Here is a 12,188-nt window from a genome sequence, read left to right as displayed (position 1 = left end):
ATGTTATTAGCATTTCTCAAAATTTTCAACCTCACTGGGGCGCGCAACTGGCCAAATATAACACGCCTCCATAGAATCCTCGGGGGCCCAGGAGGAAAAGCGCGACGTGCGCAGCCGGTGCGCGAAGAGAATCGAGGAGGAAAGCGCCGTGAGGAGGAGAGTGTCGCTACTTTCAAATTATCAATGGGTTTTAATTCTCAACAATGCACTCTTTCTCTATTAGGGGAATAGAAACGCAGCGCCGCGGTACGGCTGTTCATCGCAGGCGCCTGGACGTCTTGCGCTGGAGTTTTAGGTATAGTAGCGGCACCTGGTGGCGGCGCGGGAAACGACATCTGGGTCATACCAGCTTGGGTCGTATTGAGCCCTGGCTGTGGCGAAGCACGTTTCTAGGCCGAGTTTTGCGTCGATTCGCACTTTTTTCTGCCCTGCTGCGAGTGCGAAAAGGCTCTTCAGTTCTCACAGACCATGCCGATGACGCTGCGAGCTCGCCACAGCCTATAGTTTAACGAAAACGGACTGTCCGTGGGCCGTGGGACGTAATGCTGAGAGCAGAAGGAATCAGTGACGCCGATCCGGAGAGACCTAGCCCAGCCTCGAAAAGGCGTCACCGTCATTACTTCTGCGTCGTGGGCTGCCATGAACAAGAAGGCCTGAATCCCAACACCAGATTCTACCGTTTTCCTTCAAGGCCTCACGAAGTGGAGTGACGGACGCGTTGCATAGCTGCAGTTGGTCGTGCTGACTAAGCGAAACTTTGCGCCATGCTGACTGCTTCGCCTGTCTTGAAGCTTGCTTGATTATCTGCGTTCTAAATTTTGGTCTTTTGCACCTACAGTCCCGACAGCAGACCAACCCAGCAGCAGGCATGGCTGGTAATTCACGATTCCAGACCCGGCCACAGCGACAATTAACAATTCGTCCGATGGGAAGTGGTGAAGTGACCAGGTGTGTGCAAGTGACCACAAATGGCCGTGCTGATTCGGTGACAATTCACTACCACACTACGAGCAGCACAGGTCGGAGTGTTAAATGTGCTCATACTTGACCTTAAGCCAGCATGTTGAGGCAGCGCAGCAAGGTAGTATTGATTACAGCAGATCGATGTTCGAGCGCTGTCATTAAAGGCTACATCAAGCGAGCAGCGCACGAGCTCGCGCTGCAGCGCGATTCGCACGTACGTGCGAGCTCATATGCATTGCATCAGTTATTACCAGTTACTAAAAGGGACAGATGGCCGCTACTACAGCGCAGACATAACTACTTGTTTAGCGGCATGCAGTCAACAAAGATTACAGGAGGCCCGCCGTTTCGCGGCATGTCGAAAGATCACTGCTGTCGCGGCGCGTACGATCGTGCGCTCGAGCAGTTCGTACATCGCGGCGCGTACCGTCGTGTGCTCGAGCAGTTCCGTACACATGATGTCTGCTTATCGCTGCTGTGGATTCATTTAAAGCAAGCATTCCCACGTGTTTGTGCGCCTGAATCTAGCAGCGTACAAACCTTACCTGAAGTTCCACTTCGTACGCGACTCGCTTCACTTGCGATTCACACCGCGCTAAACTTCGCCCTTTAATTCTTGAACGGCGTACACGTATTCGGCACTGCATAATTTCTTGCCTTTACGCAGCGTGCCACCCCTGAAAAAATCTTCGGCGCCAGATATTCGCTGCAGGCCATGATACAACAAACCGAAAGTGGCGGGTCCATATTGTAAACGTGGTTTCCGAAGCAGATGAGCGAGCTTAGTGCGACCCACTTTAGGACAGAGGGCGCTTTTTAGCACCTTTTTCGCAACGCCCCCTGGGCAATGCAAGAGCCCCTTAAGGCCCCCGCTTTGCCGACTAAAAACGACACACTAGTCATAAATACGGGAGCAACGGCTGTCGCTGCAAAATGCCGGTCCGTAGTGCCCGTAGTAACGCAGTTTAGTGAAAATGTACCAGTTTATCTTTGTGCGCGAAGCCTCGGTGTTGCATTGCTAAGAAGTGCGTGCTTCCCATCGACACAATTCATCGCTTGTCATCGCTTGCCCAGTGAAAGTGCCTCTGAGCGCATGTACGCAGTATTTGAGTGTTTTGTGCGCACCAAGGTGCTTGCGGATTACTTATGCTGGAGCCAGCAGCCATCGCAGAAGGATATCGTAACGACACCGCAGCAATCGCATTTTGGCGGGTGAGGGCTCTTGTGTGCGGTCATGAAATGAGACTTCGATCTGAGGAAGGCCTTGGAACTGTTGAGTGCGCTGTGCTTGTGATGAAGGAATGCCATTGCACTGGGTCTGGAAGAGCGAGCGATTCTCGGACGCTGATCGTGTTTACGACGCTGTGGCTCCGATACATCATCGATGCCAGTGCAGCCACCTCAAACGACTGCTGCGATACGCACTCCTTAGCATCGTCGTCCCCCTCGGCGCATCGACGCCTTGCAAGCAGCTACAGTGACGTGCCGATAATTATTTACTGTGCGCTACGCGCCACAATGCAGGCAATGAAACCGTGCTGTGGGGCCATCTCAGCCTGAGAAGACATATGCATAAGCCAGCGACAGTCAACGCTTTGTTTTTGATAGTTGTGCGCAGTACATCACCGATGACAGTGCGTTATGCGTGTTTTATGTCGGTGGTGAATATTGTTGATGCCTCTCAGCTCGACACCGCGTCGCTGTTGCCGAAAGATAAGTTGGGCGTGGCCCAACCGTGGTGGGTGCGCGCTTAAGAGTTGCATGCCTCGCGCTGGGCGTGACCTCTGGCTTTGATTGACAGGCGAAGTCATGCTAAACTCATACGTCGCGAAACCCCCTCCGAGTTCAACTCGGGAACATGGCGGCGGCAGCAGCAACCTGTGTTATTGCAGCCAGCGGCAGCCTGTCGAAGACATCAGTGCGCTGGCTGTGTGACGAGCTAGGCGAACACTCTCTGCGGAGATATCGTGGCGGGCTTCATTCGCTCACCGCCGTAGACCAAGTCCTCTGCGCCCTCCGTTTCTACGGGACTGGGAGTTTTCAGGGAAGCGTCGGCGCCGAGCGTTACATTGGACGTCATCAAACTACTGTGAGCCTCTGTGTCAGAGATGTCTGATGCGCTTATGGATGCGGTAGTGCGGAAGCGGTGGCTGGCTTTCCCGAAGACTGCGGCTGAGCGGGCATTTATAAAAGAACGCTTCTTACTTCGCGGAAACATTATAACGTAGTCGGGTGTGTCGACATAACGTACGTAGAAATTAAGGTGCCTTCGATGTCAGCGGTACTGTGATTAGCATTGAAGCAATGTCTAGACGCGCCATATTGCCAAATTTGTCACTTCTGTGTAGCCGACTGAAATTTTGTGTTACCGACATCACATATGTGGCAGCCCATGATACAGACTTTTTCGCTGGTTGCTGACTTTTTACCGATTGTTCTACTTGTCTATCAGGGTGCCTTCCAAATGGCTCATTTTTGGGGGAAAGAGGTTAATGAAGTATAAATAGATAAATGGGTATCACAAATTGTGTAGAGTACCCTGGGAATGCTAGTCTCATAAATAACTCGGCGTTTTTATGAGATTACTTAGTACTTAGTACAAGTTACTTAGTATGCATAATGCTGAATTTTGGTCATGCGTCATCTATCGGCCGCACTATGAAACAGCAAGGCATTGCACAGTTCGTTGCAGTGCGAGATGAGGATGTCGCGCCAAGCCGGTTGTGCCTATGCATTTATGGCAAAATGAAAATGCATTGAGAAGCTTAGTGTGCTGGCTTGCATGAAGAGAATATTCGGAGTGTTTGCTGTGTTCACTGGTTGTGCATGTGCCAGTGGTTCAGTGTATTTTCTTTTTTTTTTTTTGGGGGGGGGTCAGCGTTATTCTCTATGGACAAATCGTATATTTTCGTCTCATAATGGGGCTCTAATTCATCAGCAGTAGAACAATGTAGATCCAGTGCTCGGCAGAACTCGGTGTGCGTGAAGATGTCGTGAACCACGAAGGCAAAAATACATATCGAGAGAAATGTGGAGCAGATGCCAATGAAAAGTGGGTCTTCAACCCGCCATGATAAAAGTAAAGATTGCAGAGCGAATATACCTTTTGTACAGCTTTAGAGCAATGATTACACAAACTGTGGCATGCTCAAACTTGTAAAAGCTTGCCGCAATGCCAAATTAGTATGAGCGATATGCAGCATATTTGGGATTGAGCATGTTTTGTAAATGCTATTTTTATTGTAAGCCTCGCTGTCACGCTTTTCCCTCCGGCACTCCCTTTACTGAAACGCAGCACTGTCTTTCTATTGGTGTCATGATGATGATGGTAATGGCAGCAGTAAGGCTGCTTAATGCTTGCCCCTTTGATTCCTGTGAGTTTAGTGGTACAGAATATGGCACGTGCATACACCTGTGCAACAAAATTTTATGCTTGTGGCGATTTGTTGGAGAGCTAATTCGTGTTGGGACATTTCAAAGACGTGCGCCATTTTGGCTTAATAACTAGATCATCGGTGAGGTTGAAGACTCGTTGTATTGGTACAGAAGCTTGAAGCTGAATTGCACAACAATTCGACGGGACACAAAGAAGAGAAATACACACAGCAGAACACTCTGCTGTGTGTCTTACCCTTCTTTGTGTGCCGTCGAATTGTGGCGCGATCCAACTTCAAATAGAGCATTGGGCCTCTTTGGTGCAGGACCGAGGAACAGAAATACACACAGCAAAACGCTCTGCTGTGTGTGTTACTCTTCTTTGGTGTCGTCGAATTGTTGCGCGATCCAACTTCAAGTAGAGCATTGGGCCTCTTTGGTGCAGGATCGAGGAAGTGTGAGCTATTCGACACCATGCCACTGCCTTGCCACACAATTATGGAAGTCTGAAGGTTTGCAAACAAAGCTTTGCTTTCAAATCCACCTGCTCATGTAATGAAAGCACTCATTGAAACAACCATCATACAAAAATAATGGTCAAATTAATGGCCTTTGAAAATTTGTATGTTGACACTAATGACATAATTGGTGCCACAGCGAACTCGACAATTGTACTGGACAGAGCACTTTGTTTCCTATGTGAGGCACAAGCTTCCATTACATGCTGTGCAGATAACCAAGCTCAGTTTCTTTTAACGTGGTACACAACATTCACTGTAATCTGTTTTTGACTCCAAAGTGCCAAACACCACCTCTTTTTCAAGGATTTATGGGAATATTTGGCGAGAACTGTTTACAGCCCCTCATAATGGAAGTGCGGCCAGCCAGCTTTGCTTGGGTGCCTTTATAGATTTCTGTTCCTGATCATTGCGTGCTATCAAGATGCTAAAGTCTATGCAACCAGTGCAAGGCATTACGTGATTCTATAGTCGGATACAAATTTAGGAGGCCGCAGAATGTGCACTTCAATGGCAGGTGAACACTAGCCTGCACCAATGGGCACACACTCTACACTGACGTCGTGCCGCTGGACGCACTTATACCCGCTCATTGGAGAGGGACTATTTCTTTAGACGTGGAGGCAGTCGGCGGCTGAGCTTTGGTCATCTGGGCGAGGCCTCTCCTGTCTTGTGAAGATGTATCCGACTAGAGGATGCCGCTTTTCATACAACAAAAAAGGACGAAGTGTACAATTATTTCGCCTATGAAATGGATACATTACAAGTGAGCTATGCATGGGCTTAAGCTGTGTGAAAATTAGTACATGCAAATATATGACTTTGTTAAAGAACATGCGGTATCGAACATGCGTGTAATGGCACGTTTAAATCGGGGAGTGCTGCATTCATGTGCATAGTCTATAGGTGATAGCATTATTAAGGTCATGCCGTTTCCTGTCTCTTCATTTTGAAATACACACACTGTTCATCTTGTGGCTAATCAACACCTACTGTATTCTTGCACATAGAAAGAACAAACAGCACAATGACGTATATGCTGCAATAGTGTCTTTTTCATTTACACGGTCCAATAGTGGCGCAGGTTGTTTTACGTTTTTGCCCATTTTGAAGAGACATCAAGTGCATGTTAGAAGTGTCCCAATATGCACAGCACAGTGTTTACTGCGATATTCTTATTCATTCTCTTGAATAATAAACAAAATAATAAATTTAAAGCTCCTTTATGAGGTGTGTTCTGGGGGCTCGACTGGAAAGCAGTGAGGGCACTGATCCTACTGTTGCAGAGCAGCCCTCTGGACGTTGCCACACTCTCCAGAGCATGTGCCTGGCGCTCGCCTACTGCCACCAGGCGGTTGAGTACCTCCAGCAGCAGAATGCGTTGCTGCAAAAAAAGTGGCTTGTTGGAATGAATCAACCGCATATAAACTGTTATTTACAAATAAAAATCCTCATTGCATTATTGGTACTAACTGCCCTTAAATGTGAAATCCTTTAGTGTATGCATAATAAAACAATTTGTCGGGACAACATTGATTTATTTTTCATAACGGGTTGTTTTTTTCAGAGCCACTTGTAATGTTTATTAGTGTGCAAACAGCTGAGGTGTCCTCGAACCTTCACGAGTCTCGGCTGCCGGCCCCACAAACCTATTTTTGTTCACTGCAAAATCAATGGCGCTCCCTACAATCCCGTCTTATGCGAGCTGATTGCATCATATGCCCACAAATATCATATTTTTGTCCCATTACGCAATTTTCTACCATCCTCGGCTGCAGTTCTCTCTCCTTAACATCAATTCTGTCACGCTTATGTAATCACCTGTTATAAATTGGCAACAAGTGATAGAAGACGTGCATGGCCTGCCCACCGATTCCATTTTTTTTTCTTAATCTCAACTAGCGTATCAGTTGACACGGTTTACTACGCCACTGTCTTCCTGCCTTAATGCTATCTCCAATAATTTTTGTTACTTCGCTTTCTGCAGAGTCCTCGACTTCTCAAGTTTCTTTATTAACCTCCAGGGTTATGTCGCATATTGCATAACCGGTAGAATGCAACGATTCTAAACCTTCTTCAAGGATATCGGTAACGTGGTGATCTCGATTCGGGAATGGCTCCCATGTGCTGTTTAACCCATGAAATTTTTGTATAAGTTTCCTTCTTTATATCAGTACCTGCTTTTGATATTGCACCTGGATAAAGATACCCTTCCACAGATTCTGCGGACTGAATGTCACTGATGAATTTCTGTTATATCAATAAGTTAGTGAAGGTTACCTTTATCTTTTCCATATTTTCGCGGGCCCACGTACATGTAAAAGCACGAACACTCATTGTCTCTCAACGCCTCCTTTAAACTGCTGGACATTCAGTTCGTTACTACGAAAGTGACCTAATTCGTGCACTATTATTATGCTAAATACGAAACAGTGGAAATATACTTATCTGCAGTTTGTCGATGCCTCCTTCACTGTGTTGGTTGCGAGATCCATCGTCAGCACCACCTCCTTGTCGCATCGTAGCTATATCGGCTGTCTTCCTTTTGCACACACTATGCAATATTCATGACGCTCGCAGTCACGCAGACTGGAGGAACTCGGCGCACTCACAGAAGCAGCACCGGATAAGTTGTTTGTTTAGGATTGTGCCGTGAACAGTAGGTGCGCGTTGCGATCTGTAAAATCGCCGAAGCTATCGCCAGTCTTTCGCGGTGCAGGGAAACATTGCTCACGGAGGAACAGAACTATCCAAGAAATAGTGCTCATCGTCGAGCCTGATCACTACGTCGCGCACTGCAAGCTCGTTGTACGAGTTTTTTTACACTGGGCCTCTTCGATGTTTAGCCGCCATGCTCGCCCGGTGAATGTATGTGATGACGCCACCACAGCATTCCCTCGTGGTATAATGCGAAGTGTGCTAAGTTACAAATTAGTCGAATACACATTCAGTGTAGATCTTGTAAGCTTTAAAATGCTTTTAAACCACGTTAAACTAACTAATAATATTGTATTTAATGCATTTGTTTTATAACTCGCTTGTGCCTGTAATGCACTCGGTGGAACGACAAACAAGTGAAAGAAGGCGCGACCATGCACCGACGGTATGATCACGTGAGCCCCAGTTTGTCGACCGCCCAGAAGGCAACGCCCAAGGAATGATAACCGCCCAGAGTGAATCTAGATTAAACAAGGAAACTGGAGGCTTTTCGAAAGATAAACTTTCATTTTTCATTTAAATTTCAATATTCAGACGACTGGGCACAACATGTTACCTTTATACGCACGAGAACTGTACTGCACTCGTGCCTCAGCAGTAAAAAAACATTGAGCCGTTCAGGGGTAAGGTATTCACATCACTGCATTGTGAATAAGAGGAAACACGGCAAAGCTGCCTTGTCCAGCGGGAATTTTGAAGCATTTGCATGCGACGCTGCTCATTTTCCAGGAGCTCGTTGTCACATTTAGTGATAACACCTTTGATATGCCAAACACACTGGAAGGAACCGGGTAGTCATACAGATCTTTCTTCCTGTTGAAGGCTCGGCCGGCTACTATTGCCTTACGGCAATGGCAATTTTGGTCGAAAATCCGTTTCAGGCGTCAAATGCCTTAATACGACGTTTTCAAGGCTGTGTGCTACGTGGGTACGGGTCGTCGTCGTCGTCTCTGAGCTGCTATCCGAAACACGAGGCGCGTCTGCTTCATTAAATTGGCTCCAGGTGTTAAACGGAGCCATCCTGGCTACTCAGCAGAAAGGATGAGGGGATCGAAATAAGGCGTCAGCCGGCTAACATATGCACTGTTTCGCGACCTCGACAACGAAGGTCTGGCGATGGTGTGATGGGCTGAACGATATAGTTCACAGGGGAGGAGGCGTCGATAATCCGGTACGGACCGTGGTACCGCGCAAATAGCTTAGAAGAAAGGCTAGGCGTGTGAGGCGGTATCCGTAGCCAAACAAGGGAACCAGCAGGGAACGTGGGCGTGGCATGATGACTGTCGTATTGTCTTCTAACGCACCTGATCCTCGCTGGTCAACGAACGAGCCAGCTGGCGGCAATCTTCAGCGTATCAGTCGACTTCTGAAATAGTTGTGCACTTGGAAGCGTCAGGTCGGTAGGGTAGGATAGTATCCAAAGGATACGAAAGCTTACGCCCATACAAGAGAAAAAAGGTGGAAAACCGGTGGCTGCTTGTGTCGCGGTATTATAAGCGGAAGTAACGAACGGAAGTACGGTGTCCCAATTCGTGTGGTCAGACGAAACGTACATCCTTAAAATATCGCCCAGTGTTCCGTTGAAGCACTCCGTGAGACCGTTCGTTTGGGGTTTATACGCAGACGACTTCCGGTGAATGATCCGGCACTCGCGAAGGAGTGATTTTATCGCTTATGACAAGAAGACGCGACCCCTATCGCAGAGTAGTTCTCGAGGGGCACAGGGGCAAAGGACGAAGTTGCGAAGAATGAACATCGCAACTTCGCGCGCCGTCGTGGTGGGGAGAGCCGCGGTCTCGGCGTAGCGCGTCAGCTGATCGACGCCAACAATTATCCAGCTATTTCCACATCCGCTGGATTGGAGCAAGCCATAGAGGTCGATGCCTATGCGGTCGAACGGTCGAGCACGGCACAGTAGCGGCTGTAGTGGGCCAGTACGGCGCAGTGGGGAGTTTTGCATAGCTGGCAGGCGGTGCATGACCGAACGTACTGCTGCACAAACCGATAGGTTCCGCGCCGGTAATATCGTTGACGCAGCCTTGTGAAGGTTTTTAGGACGCCGGCGTGGGCGCTTTGAGGGTCAGCATGGAAGTACGCGCACATATTGGAGCGCATGTGACGAGGGGTAGCCAGAAGTCATTTCCGACCGTCGGGCATATAGTTGAAGCGAAAGAGGGTGCTGTCTCGAACGGCAAAGTGGGCTGCTTCACGGCGAAACGTCCACGTTGAACGAACTACCGATGGAGCGGCAAGGTAGTCGAGCAGCTGGGCGAGCGATGGGTTCTTGCGTTGCTCGGAAGGCATGTCAATAGCGCTTAGTAGGGACCGGTCTGATGTCGGAGAAGGAACGGAAAGAGAAGTCACAGCAGGTGTCATCGGCGAGTGGGAGAGCGCGTCAGCGTCGGAATGCTTTCGACCAGAGCGGTATACGACACGGTTGTCGTATTCCTGTAGGTGAAGCGCTCAACGTCCGAGACGGCCCGAAGGGTCATTCAAGGAGGAGAGCCAACAAAGGACGTGATGGTCAGTGATGATGCTGAAAGGACGCCCGTAGAGATAAGGCCGAAACTAGGCCAATGACCAAATGATGGCTAAGCATTCCTTCTCTGTAACGGAGTAATTCACCTCCGCCTTTTTAGGGGTACGGCTGGCACAAGCCACGACGTATTCTTTATTCGTGGTTTTCCGTTGGGCCAAGACCGCACCAAGGCCCAGACCACTGGCGTGGGTGTGAACCTCTGTCGGTGCAGTTGGGTCATAATGACAAAGAATCGGCGGGGAAGTCAGCAACTCGCGCAACTTGTCAAAGGCTTCATCGCATGCTGATGACGACGCGGTAATGCCTTTGCTTGCGCTAAGCAGCTTCATCGGGAGTGCGATAATAGAGACGAAGTTCCGCACGAACCGTCGAAAATAAGAGCACAGGCCTATGAAACTTCGCAGGGCCTTGATAGATGTTGGCTTGAGGATGCCGTCTTTGAGACAACGTGATCCAAAATAGTTAATTTTCGGGCAGCGAAATGGCACTTCTTGAGGTTCAGCTGTAGGCCAACTGAAGTGAGATAGGTCAGGATGTCATGCAGGTGGACGAGATGTGTTCAAAAATCCTGTGAGAAAACAATTAGGTCATCCAGATAAAATAAACAAGTCTTCCACTTGTGTCCGCGAAGGATGGTATCAATTATGTGCTCGAAGGTAGCGGGAGCACTGCAGAGCCCGAAAGGCATAACATTATTCTCATACAGGCCATCAAGAGTGATGATAGCTGTCTTTGGGCGGTCAGCCTCAGCCATGCGAACGTGCCAATAACCGGAGTGGAGATCTAAAGACGAGAAGTATTCGGCACCTTGCACCCAGTCAAGAGCATCGTCGATCCGAGGCAGTAGGTAGACGTCTTGTGATCCTGTTTAGGTGACAATTATCCATACAAAACCATATGGTGCCAACTTTTTTCAGCACTAGAACGACAGGTGACGACCAAGGGCTTTGAGAAGGCTGAATGACGCCGCGCTGCAGCATGTCCTCCACTTGTTCTGTGGTAACTCGGCCCTCTTATACGGAAACGCGATACGCACGCTGTCGCAAGGGGGCATGAGAACCGGTGTCGATAGCATTAGAGACACTTGCCGTGCGACCCAAGGATGGTTTGTTGCAGTCGAACGAAGAAGCGAAGTCGTTCAGCAGAGCAAGAAGTTTAGTGCGATTAGACGGCGAAAGGTCTGCAGCAATGGCGTTGTCGAAAATACGGTATATCACACCATCGCCGGTGTGATATACCGTATTCCTCTCAGCTGTGGACAATCCTACATCGGTCAAACTGGTAGATGCATAAATTACAGGCTACGAGAACATAGTAACAAAGTTAACGTGGCCGCTGACGGCTTTCTTGCCATCCATTGCCAGAGATGCAAGTGCAAACCAAGATTTAAAGAAACAGTGATCATGAGTAGAAGCAGCTGTGAAATGACGCGCTTGATAATTGAAGCCAGACACATATCAACATTCGGCGATGCATGCGTCAGTAAACCTTCCATTTCATTATCATCAAAAGAGCTGAATTATCTTTGTTCGCGTTGAACATGCACATTGCCTTGAATATGTGAATCAAGGAACTGCCTACGTGTGGTTCCCAGTCTTTATCTTTTGTTTATTTTTCCGAAAATGTTACATGTGGTGTATGACGGGTCGAGGGTGTATATATAGCGACGAGAACGAGAAATAAACCTGTTGTTGAAAGTAGCGCTGTGTGTGTCAGACGTACCTTCTATTGTCCTTGTCAAGCTTGCGCTATAACAAAATAAGATATGCACAAGTTACGTCGGGCACTGCTTTCCCTTGGACAGACGACTGCGAACTTTCTCTTCAAGCCCTCAAACAAGCATTAACCACCGACCCTGTCCTCTGTCACTTTGAAGAGAACGCACCAACTTGTTTGCACACCGGCGCTAGCGGCTATGGGATCGGTACTGTCCTTCTAGAGCGTGATACTTCCTTACGAGAGAGAGAGTTGTTGCCTATGCCAGGCGCGCACTAACGGCTGCCGAAAAGAACTGCTCGATCACAGAAAAGGAATGTCTCGCAGTAGTTTGGGCGATCCGAAATTTCGACAATATC

The 12,188-nt window shown here is 48.4% G+C and overlaps 1 protein-coding gene across 1 annotated transcript in view; it reads left to right on the top strand.

Moving 5' to 3' along the window:
• LOC139059024 (collagen alpha-1(II) chain-like) overlaps positions 1-12,188 on the top strand; it is a 1,291,347-nt gene that overhangs the window by 787,229 nt on the left and 491,930 nt on the right. The gene's annotated exons all lie outside the window — the stretch shown is intronic.

The sequence above is a fragment of the Dermacentor albipictus genome, chromosome 4 (assembly GCF_038994185.2).
Source record: "Dermacentor albipictus isolate Rhodes 1998 colony chromosome 4, USDA_Dalb.pri_finalv2, whole genome shotgun sequence".
In the NCBI taxonomy this organism is placed as follows: domain Eukaryota; kingdom Metazoa; phylum Arthropoda; class Arachnida; order Ixodida; family Ixodidae; genus Dermacentor; species Dermacentor albipictus.
Note: the sequence above shows the minus strand (reverse complement) of the source record. Positions and strands in the feature narration are given on the sequence as shown.